Raw genomic sequence first — 15,218 nt, forward strand, 5'->3', positions numbered from 1 at the left:
GGATATATTTGTGTTTCACATGAAAGAGGCTGGGATTTAATAATGCAGACAGGGTCTCATTATGGGAATGAAATCTCTGCCTATATTTGGCCGCACAAATTTAATTTTTGTTAACCTTAAACTGGAAGGAAAGCTGAGTGCATTGAGCAGCAGTGACTGGCAGGGCTGGCTGCACCAGAGACCGTAGATTGCCCTGGGCTGAGACTAATAATAGAGCTGGAAATGGCTTTTGAATTGGGTTGTCCTGGAGAAGGACTTTGTAGAGCAGCCGTGCGTGCCCTGGGTCTCTGCAGAGGTGGCGCTGCTCCAGCTGCCCGGGGTGGTTAGGGGAGGGGGTTGGGATGAAAAGGGCATGGGCTGAAATAGCTGCCGAAGGCACGAGTGAATGAAACAGAAGACGCTGCTAACCACTACTCTGGGCAGAACGCTGAGATAAGCATTGATTTCGGGCTCACCGGTCTAACTGCAGAGCCTAGGAATAGGCGGCTGGAGGTTCCTGTGTCACACAGGGCATGAGAACAACCCCTAGGAAACTGATGGTTCTTAGAAATTTCTCACAATCCGGAATCTTACAGCAAACTCCTGAAGGGATGTAGAGATCAAGGAAAAAAATGCTGGGTGTTCTTCTGTGGTGGGAAGGCTGTAGGAACCACAACAAGTAGTGGCTGCTGTCCAGCTAGACCTTGGACAGAACGACTTTTAATCAAATTACATGAGGAAGCCAGTATCCAAAAAGCATTCTGATTGAAGATCAGGAGTGTCAATACCTACTGATGAAGAATAGATTGAAATCTTGCCCCTGCTCAGTTCGACATGACGTTTTTCCATGAGTGCTCAGGTAGCAGGCTATGAACAGTGCAGACAGCTCTCAGCCCTTTGTCACACACCTGTGAAATATCCTTGGGTTTGTTAAACACCAAAACCCATCTGATCAGGTATTTCCTATTTGTGAGGATAGCCCCAAAGATCCAGGTGGCTTCTCTGGGAGCTGCACCCTTAGTAGAGTTCCCAGCATGAGTAGCTTTGGTTCTCATGGTCCTCAGGGCATTGAGCACAGGGAGGTGTCTGATGGCTACAGGAGGTCCTTGCTCTGGGACAAATGCTGCTGGTGGGATGCTAAGCCAAAATATGGGCAAATCAATGGAGAGCACCAGGGGCAGGCAGCAAGCTTTCCATGAGCAGAGCCAGCCCCATGGTTCTATTTTGAGAGCTGAAACTCAAGGTGGGAAGGGAAGCAAAAGGCAGATTAAGTTGCCATTGGAAAGCAGTGTGGCTGCATGGCTGAGCTTTATCATGCTTTTCAGGTAGTGAGCAATAGGACACGACAAATTCTGCTTTGTTCTGCTGCTCCCTTGCCGCGTGATCAGGAGATAAACGCCAGTGAGGGCTCATTTTGCTGGCAGAGCACAGAGCTGTTCATTAACTTGTGCTGTTAAATAACAGCCTGATAAGGGCAGAGCCTGGCGGGGACAAGCCCAGGTGCAGTCAGGCATAGGGGACAGCTGTGAGGCACGTCTGTGTCCTGTACCAAGGCCACCAGGTCACCCATGCCTGCATGGCCCCATGTGCCACTGCTGTGCAGGATGGGGAGAGATCTGTCCCAGCAGCCCCCATCTGCACAGAGAAGATGAGGATGTTGAGTAACAGAAGGGATGCATCTCCGAGTGGAAGTCACGTCTTTTCGTTAGCAGCGGGAGATGCTACATGGATGCTAACAGGGAAGGAGAGAGATGGATGTGGATTGTTCAGTTTGGTTGTCAAGTCCAAACAAACAAACAACCAAAATAACGGAGAGAATGAATAAAACTAAGCATTTTCCTTAATAGGAAAATAAATGCTCTTTGTTCTGTTATATAATGTTGGTTTTAAAAAAAGACCAAAACTTTTCTAAAATATAGGTCAGTTTTTAAACAACAAAGCTTGTTTCAAAACAAAAAGTCAAAATATTTTGTTTTGATGCTGTTGAAACAAAATGTCTCTGCTCCTCCAAACCATTTCTTTTGACATGTTCAAATGAAACATTTGTACACTTTCTAATTTTTTCACAAATACTGTTGGTTCCTGCATTTTTCAGTGAACTCATCCATTTGAAAAATGTCACTCAGCTCTAAAAATTACCATACATATAGAGCTACCTCTGTTGCCACATTATGTCTCGTGTAAGTGTGCCAAATTCAAATTCCTCACAAGGGAGCTGGTTAGGCTTCAAGGCTGACCGATAGAGCCTAGAAAGGTGTGTTGCCAATTAAAAGGGTCGAAGTGTTGATAAACTTCCCTTTGACCCACACCAAACGGGTCAATGCCAGCAAGGCTGCCAGGTGCTGCTGCGCTCGCTGTAACCCCAGTGCTCCAGCACAGCACTGTTGTGTTCTTTGGAGCTGCTGTCAGCACGCACCCCAGTTTCATGAGTTCACATTGATTTAAAAGTAAATCCCCTCTCTGTCGTTAATTCGGGGCTGTAAAGTCCACAGAGCCCCAAAAATACCCAGTTAGTCAGCAGGTTTGTGGATATTTTGAGATGCTGGAGGTCAGAAGGCAGTTTGTTGGCATTATCTTGATTATGTTATGGCAGTCATTATTCAAAAATAGTCTCAAAAATACAAGTTTAGCAAAGCTTGGAACCACTGGAAAACATACCAAACTGAACTCACATGAGGGCAGTTACTGTATAATGGACAGATACTTTTAACTATCCTTTATGTCTTGGAGCCTACTCACATCCAGGAACAGTACTATAGGTGAGAGGTTAGAACAAAAATAACTGCCCAAAAACAGGATGCTGAATTTTAGTTTTCGTATTCGGGTCTGTTGACTGCACATGTGAACTTAGGGTCCTTGAAAGAAACAAATCACACGTGGCAGCAATCTGCAGGGGACACTGGTGCCAAGGGGCAGCTGATGAGCTTGGCATCTGCAGTGATTTTGTGGGGACCCCTTTCCTGAGGGCTTTGTCTCAGTTGTCCCTAGCAGCTGGGGATCCAGCAGATCCCTGAGCACACTCTGCTGTGTGTCTGATGGCAGTGGATAAGCAAAGGATCCCCCAACACTCCTGATCCTCCAGCATACACACATACATTTATACACTTCTTCTCCACTCGCTGTGCTCCACTGCAGTGATTTATGTGTTGTCTGTCATCTGGAGCACCAGGGACACAAGAGAATGAAGAGCAATAAACAAATAACAATCAGCAGACATAAAACAGGAATGAGTCCACAACTGTGCCCCTGAAAGAGCTTTGAGGGCTCTCAGGTCTCTGGGGGAAGCGGGGGCTCTGCAAAGCAGTTACATCCTGCAGAGGACTGGTCTGGTGCTACGAGCTTTGGGGATGCAGGATGGCAGGACAGGTTGCATTTCTGCAGGGATGCCAAAGCAGCACAAAACGTGACAGGAGCTTGGACTGTGTTATGGTACACCACCAAACCCAGGGCCTGTGGGGCTGGCATGAAGAAGCCTGGTGCCACGTCCCTCTGTGGCTCTGACAGAGTAGGCCCCTTTCAGAGGTTAGTGCCTGGTAAATTATTCCCTCCATTTGTTATTCGTGATGAATAATGAATTATTCTCATAACATTTACTGTGCTGTTCATTTATTATACAGGACAGGGGTATGTTTAGAAGCTAATTATTACTAGGAAGGCTCTACCCTTATAAAATACATGACTTCTGCATATTTGTTTATCAGTGCTTTCAGGGGGGCTGTTTGCTGTGTTAGCATGTTTCTCCTGCACCCCGGACAATGCCTGGCCCAGGGTGATGCTGTAGATGCTGCACAACCAGGGGCTGGCAGCCCCCAGCCCACCAAGGACACGCTTTCTTACATTAGAAGCATTATATTAGGAGATTTGTGGTGAGTAATGGCCTTAAGAGTGGTCTACCAGCAGCTGTAAATAATCAGAGAGAGTTATAAAAACTCTCTGTGCCGTGCTGCTGCTTACCAACAAATTTATCCAGGCAATTATTTTGAAAAATGTTTCTGAGGAGGCTTGAGTGCAGAGGACACAGCAGGAGGCTCCCAGGGCTCTGCTACGAGGGGCTGCACCATGAGAGCTGCTATGTGCACCACTCTCATTCTGCTCCCTGCATGGAGGGGAGCTCTGTGGGGCCTCCTGGGTTTCTCACGAAGTGCAGAGCCATGGGACAGCCCCACAGCTGACCTTGTGGGACTAATGGGCACCTAGAGTGGAGGCTGAGCTCGTTCTGTGCTTTCTAATACCTCTCGTATTTACATGATGAGCTCAGTATTTGTGTCCTCCTGTGGCCTGCTGACCTCTGTGTAGCCCTTACCACAGCTGAGCCAGTGAGAAGCTCACAGACCTATGCGGAGGGATACATCAGCTCCAGCTCCCTGAATAATTGATTATCGCTTTCTTTGATATAAACCCAATCTTCAGCAATACCCTTTTGGCTGTGCCCTGCCGTGCCTTTGTGTTCCCCAGCAGAAATCTCTCTCCACATACTGCCTTTGTAACCCGATAAGAGCACTATGAGCTGCCAGTAAATGATCTTTTATTTTATTCTTCATCCTTGCAGGGGTAAATTATTGTGTCAGCACAGAGACGATGCAGGTGACTAACCTCATAAAACGCAGTAAATGATTAATAAAATCTCAGATAACAACAGCTCATTGGGCAGATCATAACTCGCCCCTCTAAGCAGCCGCATGCCTTTGGAGGGCATGGGGAGAGGTTTTCAGCTGGGAGTTGCCAGCAAAATGCCAGCCCAGTGCCTGGTCAGGGCTGCGCTGAGAGGCACACCGGGCTCAGTGCAGAAGCATGGCCACCGCCCTGAGCGGCTTCAGCCCATGTTGGAAGGGCCTTGGCACTGCTGGGGGCTGGCATCCCACCCAGGCAGTGCTAGGAGGTGTCAGGCTGTGTGTGGCTTGTACAATGTGTGGTGATGAAGGGGGCTTTGCTAAGGTTGTAGAGAGGTGCGGGTCGGCCTCTTCTGCCAGGTAACTAATGATAGGAAAGAGGGAATGGCCTCATGTTGCACCGGGGAAGGCGTCGGTTGGATATTGGGAACAATTTCTTCTCCGAAAGAGTGGTCAGGTGCTGACACAGGCTGCCCAGGGAGGTGGTTGAGTCACTGCCCCTGGATTGTTCAGTAAAAGGGTAGATGCAGCACTCAGGAATGTGGTTTAGTGGGCATGGTGGGGATAGGTTGACAGTTGGACTTGATCTTCGTTGTCTTTTCCAACTTTAGTGATTCTGTAATTCTATGATTTTATGATGAGTAGAGTCTCAGAATGTCTGCTCCTGCAAATAACTCATTTCTTTTTTTTTAATACCACCCTCCATAAAGCATGGCAGACATACATGCAAAGATGCTCTTTGTGCACGCTGGATTTTGTAGGACCTGCAGAACCCAGTGCCACGTGCACTATCCTCAGCAGTATCCCTGATGGCTTGGCACTGACCTGCACAGGCGTGGTGCTCCCACAGCACACAAAGATGCCTTTCATACAGCGTCTGTTCCCTGATGGCGTCACCCATGACTGGAGCCTCAGATGCAGGGAAGTGAGCTGTGCTCTTCCATTCGTCTGCCTTTATTAATATTCCAGCATTGGCCAAGCCCTTGTAGAGCTGTAATGAGAACATCCTCTTACGCACTGTTTCCAGAATTTATGCACAAGCAATACATAAATATCAATTAATGAAGCAACTATGCAAAAATTAATTAAAACATGAAAGGATAGGAGCCTCCATTCAACTCCTTAAAAAGGAAAGATGTGTTCAGAAACCCCTCCCTCCTGCTCAGAAGAAAGCTCTCTATGCCAAGGGAAGGAAAACATTATTTTCTTTTAATTGCACAATATTTTAAAATTAATTTCCATAAACAGTGAATGGAGGAGGGAAAATTGTGGATTTTGTAAAGAAATCAGAGTGCAGGGTTGCAGTGCAGGCTCTGTGCAGCCCTGTGGGCAGCCGCAGCCCAGTCCCGTTCCTCCACCACGTCTGTGACCCCACAGCAATGCTGGTGGCACTAAGCCTATACATCTGCAACTAGAGCTGTGAACACGTTAATTAGCCTAAATTAAATTTAAGAGCTACAGAAGAATACAACTGGGGCTGAAATACAGACGTGTGGAGAGATTCCACCTTTCACTGAGTGTTTCAGCCCCACTCTGCACATGGTTTTCCCACAGAAGATACCAGGTGGAGGTCCCAGTGGTTGTTAGTGCTTGTTTTGCCTGCAGCTCCACACAGAGATGCCAGTTCATGGACACTGCTTATCTTCTGCGTAATAGAACTATCAGCTCTAACACTCTGCACTTACAGCCTTTTATCTCAGGAGCCAAAAGGGCTGGGTGCTCATTAACAACACTCATTGTGACAGTGCCTCTATTTATTTACTTATTGGACATTCAGAATATCATCTACTAACTGCAGTGGGTAAAAATCACAATATTTTTCTTGTGCCTGGGTTTCCTGCGTTCACAGTGACTTCAAGTCTCCCTGTGAGCTGGGCAGCTCAGTGCCTATATCAGTGTGCACATTTGCACACATGGGCTCACCAGGCTCTGCTCCCACTCTCTCCCCAAGCAGGAACTGTTCCCACTCCTCTTTTACAACCTGCAGCAAATTGCCACTCATTAGCAAATAAAACTAAAGATAGTGCCACTGACACTTGTATGATGAGCCGCTCCTGCTCCTGCACATTGGGCTGTTGTACCAGGATGAGAGATAAGGGCTTTAAGTTGCAGCAGGAGAGGTTCAGATTGGATGTTAGGAAAAATTCCTTCTCAGAAAGAACGTTGAGGCATTGACACAGACTGCCAAGGGAGTGGTGGAGTCACTGAGGTGTTCGGGAACCAGGAGATATGGCACTGAGGGACATGGTTATGGGATGGTGGGGATGGGTTGGTGGTAGGACTAGATGGTCTGAAATGTCTTTTCCAACTGTTATGCTTCTATGATTCTGTGATTCTATTCATTCTGGCTGCAAGCACTGATGTGTTCCCCTTGTGCTGAGCCCTCTGTCTGCACCAGCCAAGGCAGCAGCTTGTACCAACTCCCACCCAGCTAACCTGATTTACCATGCTTTCCTAGACTTTTTATGAGGCTGTTTGCTCATAATGATTTTTCATGTGGGAGAATTTCTCAACATTTGCCCATCGTTTGGCACCAGGTGTTCTTGCAGTGCCAGAGCCTGGCCAGGGCACAGTGACCACTTTCCATGATGATGATATGGAAGGGGCTGCTCCCCTCTGCTGGTCTCAAAAGAAGGAAAATCATCATATCTTTTCTTCTCTTTTCTCTGCCTGGCTGAGAAACATGAGCACAGGTGTGAGAAGGGCTTGGGTCAAGCAGCAGGCTGGCAGATGGACTGGGCATTGGCACTGTGAGGAACTGGTTCTTGTCTATGTCTTCTTGTCTCTTGGGCCTCCATCTCATTCAGGATATACAGAAACTGCTCCTTAACACGTGTCACCGTGGCATTTTCACCTACTGCCCTCAAAATCTGATTTTCCGCCCCCTTAAAGCTCAACCTCAGAGACACTGAGGTGCCAGGCACCAGGCTGTTAGCAAAGGCTGCATCCTACGGCAGTGTCATATTATGAGATAATGCTATGGCAGTTTCCAGTGGAGCCCACTCAGTCCCAGGGAAGGACAGACAAAATGTCACGATGCATTTGTGGCTTTGCTGATTATTGTTTTGTTGGTTTTTTGTTTTGTTTTGTTTTGTTTTGTTTTTTAAATCAGGAAAATAATTCAAAATATTAAAACATCAGAAGCTTATTTTGATATGGGATTACACCCAGTTTTACCAGAAATATGTGTGGTTTCCCACTTATCTGCCTCCGAGTGCAGAGGACATATCAGTGTCTCCAGACAGGCTGGGACAGAACCGTAACGTAATGTGATTGTGAAACACTCTGGACTGAGTGTGCAGGCTGTTCTGGATCGAGGTTATGACACTTTTGTCAAAGTGATTGGAGTATTTCCATAGAGGAATTGCTCTGCCCTGCACTGTCAATAGCCTTGGGTTTTTTGGAGAACACACTGTAGGGTCAAGTGCATATTTCATACCATTACTCTCTAGGATTAAGATTTTGATCCACCACTTACTGTCACTACTGTTACCATTTTTATTGCTGTCACTCATTTCCTTTTGCACTTGGGGAGCTCCAGGGCCTTCAGTTCTGAAGAAAACGGGGACACAGCCCATTGTAAGGAAGGGACCTGGTATCAGACCACATTCCAGAAAAAAACCAAGTGCAGTAACTGCATGGTCCCAGAGAAACCCTTGACATGTTCTCTTTGAAAGAGCTGGTGATGCTGACAGCAGTACTTACCATAAGCAATTCCTGTTTGAAACACACAGCAGAAGTTTCTCTATTTCAAGCAGATTAATAGCTTTTTCCTCTATTCTTAGTAATTACAAATAAGCAAAATGTAGTGTATAGATACATGAGTACTTGTTTCATCAACAGGAAAATTTCCAGTTTCTCAGAAATGTCTTTGACTTGACCATATTCAAAAATCACTGAAGGCCATTTTTCTGGCTTAGGAATTACGGTATTCAGTGCTGCTTTGCAGAACCAACTGTCCTGACCATAGAAAACCACTTTCAAACTGCTCATGCCATCAGTGGGCTAACAGGGAGCCAATGTGCTGTTCTGGTTTCAGCCATCCAGCTGCACCAGGTTGGTGGTGGGGCAATGGTAGCAGCAGTGCTGTTGTAAACACACTTTTCCTGGTCATGCAGTGCATTTGTTTCCAATTAACTTATTCCTGGAACTTGGCATATAACATCTCATGTGCAAAGTCTGTGGAAAGTTTTATTAGAAGGGAAAAAGCTGTGAATGAGAGTTGCCAGTCCTGGATTTGGTTCCTGGCTCAGGACTTCCCTGTGCAGTCACTCGGTTATCTGGCTTCGTGCAGTAGTGCTGCGGTGCAGGGCCTTGGTGAGACATCTCTCTGTCCTTGCCTTTACCCAAGTATAAAATCGCTCTAAGAATACTCCTTTCTCAAGGTTGAGTTGACATTTATGGGTTCACTTGGAAATCTTGGAGGGGAAGTGCTATTAAAGCACAGAGAATGATTATTAACGGATGGAAAGGTATTTTAATGAAATATGCTGGCAAGCTTCCTGTTACTGCACAGTGCCAGCATTAAACAGGCTGCTTGAAGAGCTGCCTACCTTCCCTTTCTGAGTGATGGCTGAGAAATAACTGGAGCTGCTTCCCTTGTGCATTATTGCTCGGTCGCTCATGCCTCTTGCCATCTCTCCTTCATTTCCTTCCCAATAAATTCACTGTCAGCTCAGACGCTGAAGGAATCCACAGTTGTAATATGACAGCCTCCGCAGATTTTTTTCACCATTTGGCAGTGTTTCTCCTAGTGGTCCTACCGGCAGGTGCTCCCTTTACATAATGAGCCCCCGAATTAGGGGCAGGGTTTAGAAGGCATGGTGGAGATGGGTTGACAGTTGGACTAGATGATCTCAGTGGTCTTTTTCAGCCTTAACGTTTATGTGGTTTTACGAATGCCACCAGTTCTGCCTCTGCAAATCTTCCACATGCCCCAGACACTGCTTGGTGCAGCCCATGCAGATCAAGCAGGGAGGGGATACAGTGAGAAATTGAGTTGTCTTGGTATGAGTTTCATGTGAAGAGGAACCAGTGACACAGCTGGCAAGGGTAGCATGAGGACACAGCAGACATCCATGGAAGCTGCAGGCGGCTGGGCTGCTGAGCAGACCCACAGCCATCCGGCTGTGCCTGGCCCTTGGGGCAGCTGCGCTCAAACCTGGAAACTGCTGCAAGTTCTCCCCGTGGGCACATTTCCAGATACCATTTCCTTGTGAAAGAACTTTTCTGCTGGAATTGAACCTAAGTGTGCAGGAGGGCCATTCCCCTGAGCTGCCCCCACCCAGAGGCAATACATCTTTACAGCTGTGGACTAAGGAGGACTCGCACAACCTGCTCCACAATATAGCCACGTCCTGCGCATCAACAGGGGTAGCAGAAGTTTTTCATTAGCCATTTACTTTTTCTTTCTTTTTTTTTCCTTTGCAGAAAGAAGTAGCTTTGGAAGAATCCCCCAATTCCTCATCCTCAGAGCTTCAGGATAGCCAACAAGTCTGGGTACAAGCTTGGTATCTACTTTGCTCACACCAGTCCTCCTGAACATCAGAGTACCAAGAGCCAGAAGTTTGTTTCCTGGCCATCTCCAGCTGTTATTGCACCTCCTGGCACAGGAAACAGGTCAGTAATTCCGCATGTGTTCATTCAGCCTCTGCAGTGTGAAATATGAATGGGAAACAAAAACAAACCCCCAAACCCCTGCAAGCAGAAATTGTTGTAGAAAGATTGATGTCTGCAACCCAGTGCTACCTTCGAGGAACGCAGCGAGAGGCAGCCAAAGGCACCATCTGTTTGTGGTGGAATGTGTGAATTTATATCTATTTCTGAATTCTTGAGTTATGAAACTGCAAACGTCTCAGCTGTAGTGCACACAGCACATGGAGCAGCATGGGGAGCCACTGTGCGTTTGATCCCAGGACACATGGAGCGCCTGCCTGCATCGGAGAAAATGAGGCAGGACCATAGCAGCCAGCAGGAGCCATTGCAAAACTCCTGTGTCTCCTGGGGCATTTGTGAAGCTCTTTCAGCAAATTTATCAGAGCTCAGCATGCAAAAGTAACCACCTCTTGATGAGCCAGTTTCCCACACTATGTATCAGGCATTTTCAGCTCTTTTCCTCCCTAAATTAGCTGGCTTTCTTACTATGAATGACTCCTACTTGCATCAGATGGAAGCCTGACTGTAGAGTTCTATTTTCAAGCTCTTCTATTTTCTTTCAGTTGTTTTCCTGTTCTGCTCCTTCTTTTATCACCGTGTCTATTTAGGGCGGTCACTCTTCAGGGCAGAGGTTACGTGTGTGTTTGTAGCCCAGCGCAGCCCAAATCCTCACTGAATTTTCCCCGTGCTCCTGTACCACAGACAATGATAAAGATAAAGGAAAGAAAGGGAACGGCAACTGGAGCATGGAGCATTTCCGTGAGCTGTTACAGAAATGCTAAATGTCATTGGCACACAATGACTGTGATGCTTTCCGCAAACATGAGTATCCTTTGTCTAGGTTGGTCAAGGTGAACATTTTCATAGCCGTGTTCCAGCCTATTAGTCAGGCTGTGTTTCGAGGGCTCACTCCTTCTAATGGAGCTGCCCTGCTCGTTTGTCTCATGCATACATTGCACCCCCCTTAATTAAAGTTGCATGGAGCCTTCAGCTGTGTCAGTGCTGTAATTTGCATTCTACTTGGCTTACAAGCCTTGGGGCTTTGTCTTATGTTATATAGAATATGCTATACAACAATTAGCCTGGAACCAAAACAACATATGAGCATTTGCTTCTTGCAAAGACTGACTCGTGTTGAAGGGGCTATATTCCAGTCATCTTCCAATCATTTAGTGTGATTCTTGTCTGCATTTTTCAAAATTCTTGGCTGGGCACACTGCCTTGGGACAGCATGAACACAGCTGCTGGGGGCTGTTTGCTACCAGTCCCTAGGTGCTAGGACTGGCTGCAAACGATGCCGATCAGGCAAAGAACTGGTTTGTTCTTTTAGTTGTTGTTCTATGCTTGCCTAACATTAGGCTTTTGAACTGTTATCAATTTTTTTGAAATAAATGACTTTACAGTTCTGAAGCATTAGCTGGATGCCGTGAAAAGCTTTCCCCACCCTTAACATATTCTTGCTGTCTTCTGATTTCTCAGGGTTTGAGCTCTTCCCTATTTATTAAGTCTGTCCTTGGATAATTACAGCTCTCCTCCTCTGTGTTCCCCTCTGATCATATTATAATTTCCTCTAATCTTCATATAAAATTTCCTTAGATTCAGGATCCAGTATAAATTTGAGTATTATTGATCACAATAATGTGCCGCATCTTAAAAGAGCCCTTAGCACATGATGCATCTCCTGGCAGCTCATCACAGCAGAATTGCTTTGAAACGCAGCCTTGTCCCTTTCCCTGTAATGGGAAGAAATGATCTCGTCTTGATTATACCATTGTTCCCCTCTCTTGATGTAGGATTAACATCAATCAGCTGGACAGTGTGATTGATTTTCTAATTAATAAGGCATTTGTATCAGCTTGCATAACCACACAAAGCTTAATGGGTTCCCACTGTATCTGAAAAGCTGGTTGTATGTGTGTGGGTTTGCTCCTGCACCTAGAAGCCCTGTAGCCAGGCTGGCTGGGCTGTCCCTCACACGAGGAGGTGACCGCATTAAGGACTGTTTCACCAGCCTGTCTGGGGAGACAAAATGTCTCTCTCATCTGGATGATGACTTCAGTCCCAAGGCTGAGTACTTCAAGGGTTCAAGCGAGCTGGAGCAAAAAGGAGCAGTGCCCTGGTGGGAAGGGAATAAATCAAGGTGTGGGAAGAGGAGAATGAATGTCAATCTGCCAGCATGCAGAAAAGTGTAATTCCCATTTGGTAGTTCCGTGCTGTTCTGTCAGAGGACAGAGGCACAAAGCTTCATTCCACTGCATCTCCTTTTGGCCACACTGGCCCCAAGGAGCAAAAGATGAACCAAAGACTGAATCTTGCAGGAAAGGCAAACTATAAGAGGGCAGATGTGTTCTGTGATTTCCATCTCTCTTGTAAATTAAACACAGCACAGGCAGAAGCATGGTCCAGCTCCTTCTCAGTCTTCTGTCCTGACTTATGCTTTTGCTATATTATAAATCTGAGGGTGAGAGCTATACATCAGTGCGGATTTTGGCACTTCACCCTTACATACTGTCTGGAGAAGGAACAAACTCTGCAGTGTTAAAATAAATAGACCCACATACAGGCCTGGGATGATTTACATCAGCGGCCACCCAACTTGTAGCTGCCACAGGTGGGGCAGGGATGGCTGCCGGCTGTGGGCTCCCACAACAACCAATCCTCAGGCCCTCAAGCCTTTTGTATAGCAGCTTCTCAATGCTCTACATCGCCTAGTGAAAGGAAAAAAAGAATGAGAATGAAAATAGTGGCTGGAGAAATCAGATGTCGAAGAAGCAGGAGGTGCTGAGTCCCTGAGGCAGCCCCTTGGGTTCCAGCCCATCAGATGGGATGGTACATCTGTGGGGATGCTGTGCAAACCTCCAAAGAAGAGGTTTAAGCTAAAGCGTTTCAGCCCTCCTTGATGAGATTAGGAGCACATGCTGTGATGATATCTCAGTGATGTGCAGTAACGAATTTGAGCTGTAAGCACTCACACTGCATAGGAGATTTTTCATCAGCAAGTAGATGAAGCTCAAACAAAAGACAAAGAAGGTGAGCTTTTTCCTTTGTACCTGCACTGGGAGCACCTCCTACCCAATCCATTTGACAGCATGTACCACAGAGTACATGCGTCCATCTTAGGGGTGCTCAGATTGTTGCTGTGACCTTTGGTTGAAGCCCCATGGGATGCTGAAGCACTAAGTGCTACCAGCTCCTCTCACCGGTTGTTAGCTTGATTCTCACTTATGTTTTATAATTTTTTTATGTTTTATCCTTTTGGGGAATTTGTCATCCCTAATTAATCGCGGATCTTGTAATATTTTGTGTAATTGCCATATTGATTGATCTAAATGTGCAGTCATTCATTGTTTTACTTACTCCATTGGCTGAGTGGCATTTTCTTTCTTGAGACATTCATTCTTTGCTCATTGGTTTGAAGTCACGGGAGTTCTGCTATGAATTCACAGATTGCTAGTAAAACCAATTAAATACATATTTTACAAATAGTATTTTTTCATTTGGTTTCCCCAGAATGGAAGAAAGGCAAAATATTTACTGGGCTTTCCTAAATAAGATCATCTTCGTTTTCTGGCCTTTTTGGCCCTGTACCAAGAGAAGGCAGTCAGAAGTCCATATCTGAATTTGGTTTTACTCTGCTCCATCCAAACAAAATAGTTCTTAGGAAATTTTCCCCTAGGTGTTCTCTCTTGGAGAAGCCTTCTCTCTGCAGAGTCCTTGGCGACTGCCTGGCTGAGATGTGCTGGACCAGTGGCCCACATACAGACCAGGTGCTTGCTTGCCATCAGGGAGGGTCATGGTTTAAAGCCACCCATTATTCCATTGCTGCAAAATCCCTCTCACCTCTCTCCAGCACCAGAGAAATGGTTTGTAGGCTCAGCCAGATAATTTGGAAGCTGGCCCTGAGTCACCCTGAACATGGTGTAAGAATAGAGAATTGAACCCATTGGGCTCTAAACGAGTACTCTTATTTTCAACATTCACAGATGTCACCTTAACAGTGCAGGGAAGCTGGCAGGGCTGCCATGACCTGTGAACACAAGTAAATGCATTCAGGTGTGCCAACCCCCAGGGCTGTGTGGGAGCACCCAGCACAGCACTGCTGTTGGGTTGCTCTCACCATTATATATTTCCAATGCAGGTTTGTCTTTCTGTAATAGCAGGAGGTTGTGCCATGTCCCCATGATATTAAAATCTCTCTGTATTTTCTGTGGGTATTCTGTTAATTAGGAGGTTTCTCCTCCCAGCTACGCTGTAAATGGAAAGGGTTCATGCTAAACCGATTGCCCTACTTACGTAGCTACTCGGAGGAATGCTAAGATGGATTAATATGCATAGCAGAAGGCTTATGACCCTGGGAGACACAAGAACCTGAAATAACCTTAATATGCTGTCAACTTGCATTACTGAACCTCAGTGAGCAAGAAGAGCCTATTTAGCAGTCTGTCTTGGAGGAAAAGTGCATATCTTTTATCTGGCTTTTTCCTCCCTCTTTTCAAATGGAAGTGTTGCTCTTCTCTCTCCGGGCTCTGTTTTCACAAGGCATGATAAAGCCCCATCAATCCCCTTTCCTCATCCTAAACCACCCCCCACACACTCACACTCACAGCACCCGAGGTGCCTGTGCAGCCCATGGGGATTTCCCACAGTCTGCTGGGGGGAAACGAGTGTGGAAATGAGTCAGAGATGCAATGATGCATTTTCCCTGCTTATGGGTAGGAACCACCAGGTACTGCATTTCTGTTCAACATTGGGCCTGAAAGCCTTAGTAGCTAATACATAACAAGGGAAAACAACAAATACTTGTATTTTCCTGTATAAAGGAAATTAGAAAATATATTGAGGAGAAAACCTCACCTGTGATGCACATAATGCAGTTCAGGCCAGTAGACCCATAGTGAGGTCTGGAAAGTTCACTTCTGGTCTTGAGAATGGCCAGAGACCTTTGTAGAACTTCTCCCATTTTTTTGCCTTTTT

At 46.2% G+C, this 15,218-nt stretch overlaps 1 protein-coding gene across 4 annotated transcripts in view; it reads left to right on the forward strand.

The window, feature by feature from the left end:
* TBL1XR1 (TBL1X receptor 1) overlaps positions 1 to 15,218 on the forward strand; it is a 309,082-nt gene that overhangs the window by 143,417 nt on the left and 150,447 nt on the right. For all 4 annotated transcript variants that reach the window (XM_019619130.2, XM_019619129.2, XM_019619131.2 and 1 more), the window contains one exon: positions 10,020 to 10,208. The gene's annotated coding sequence lies outside the window, so the exon portion shown is untranslated. The remainder of the gene's footprint in view (positions 1 to 10,019; positions 10,209 to 15,218) is intronic.

Source organism: Meleagris gallopavo, chromosome 11 (assembly GCF_000146605.3).
Source record: "Meleagris gallopavo isolate NT-WF06-2002-E0010 breed Aviagen turkey brand Nicholas breeding stock chromosome 11, Turkey_5.1, whole genome shotgun sequence".
Classification (NCBI taxonomy): Eukaryota; Metazoa; Chordata; class Aves; order Galliformes; family Phasianidae; genus Meleagris; species Meleagris gallopavo.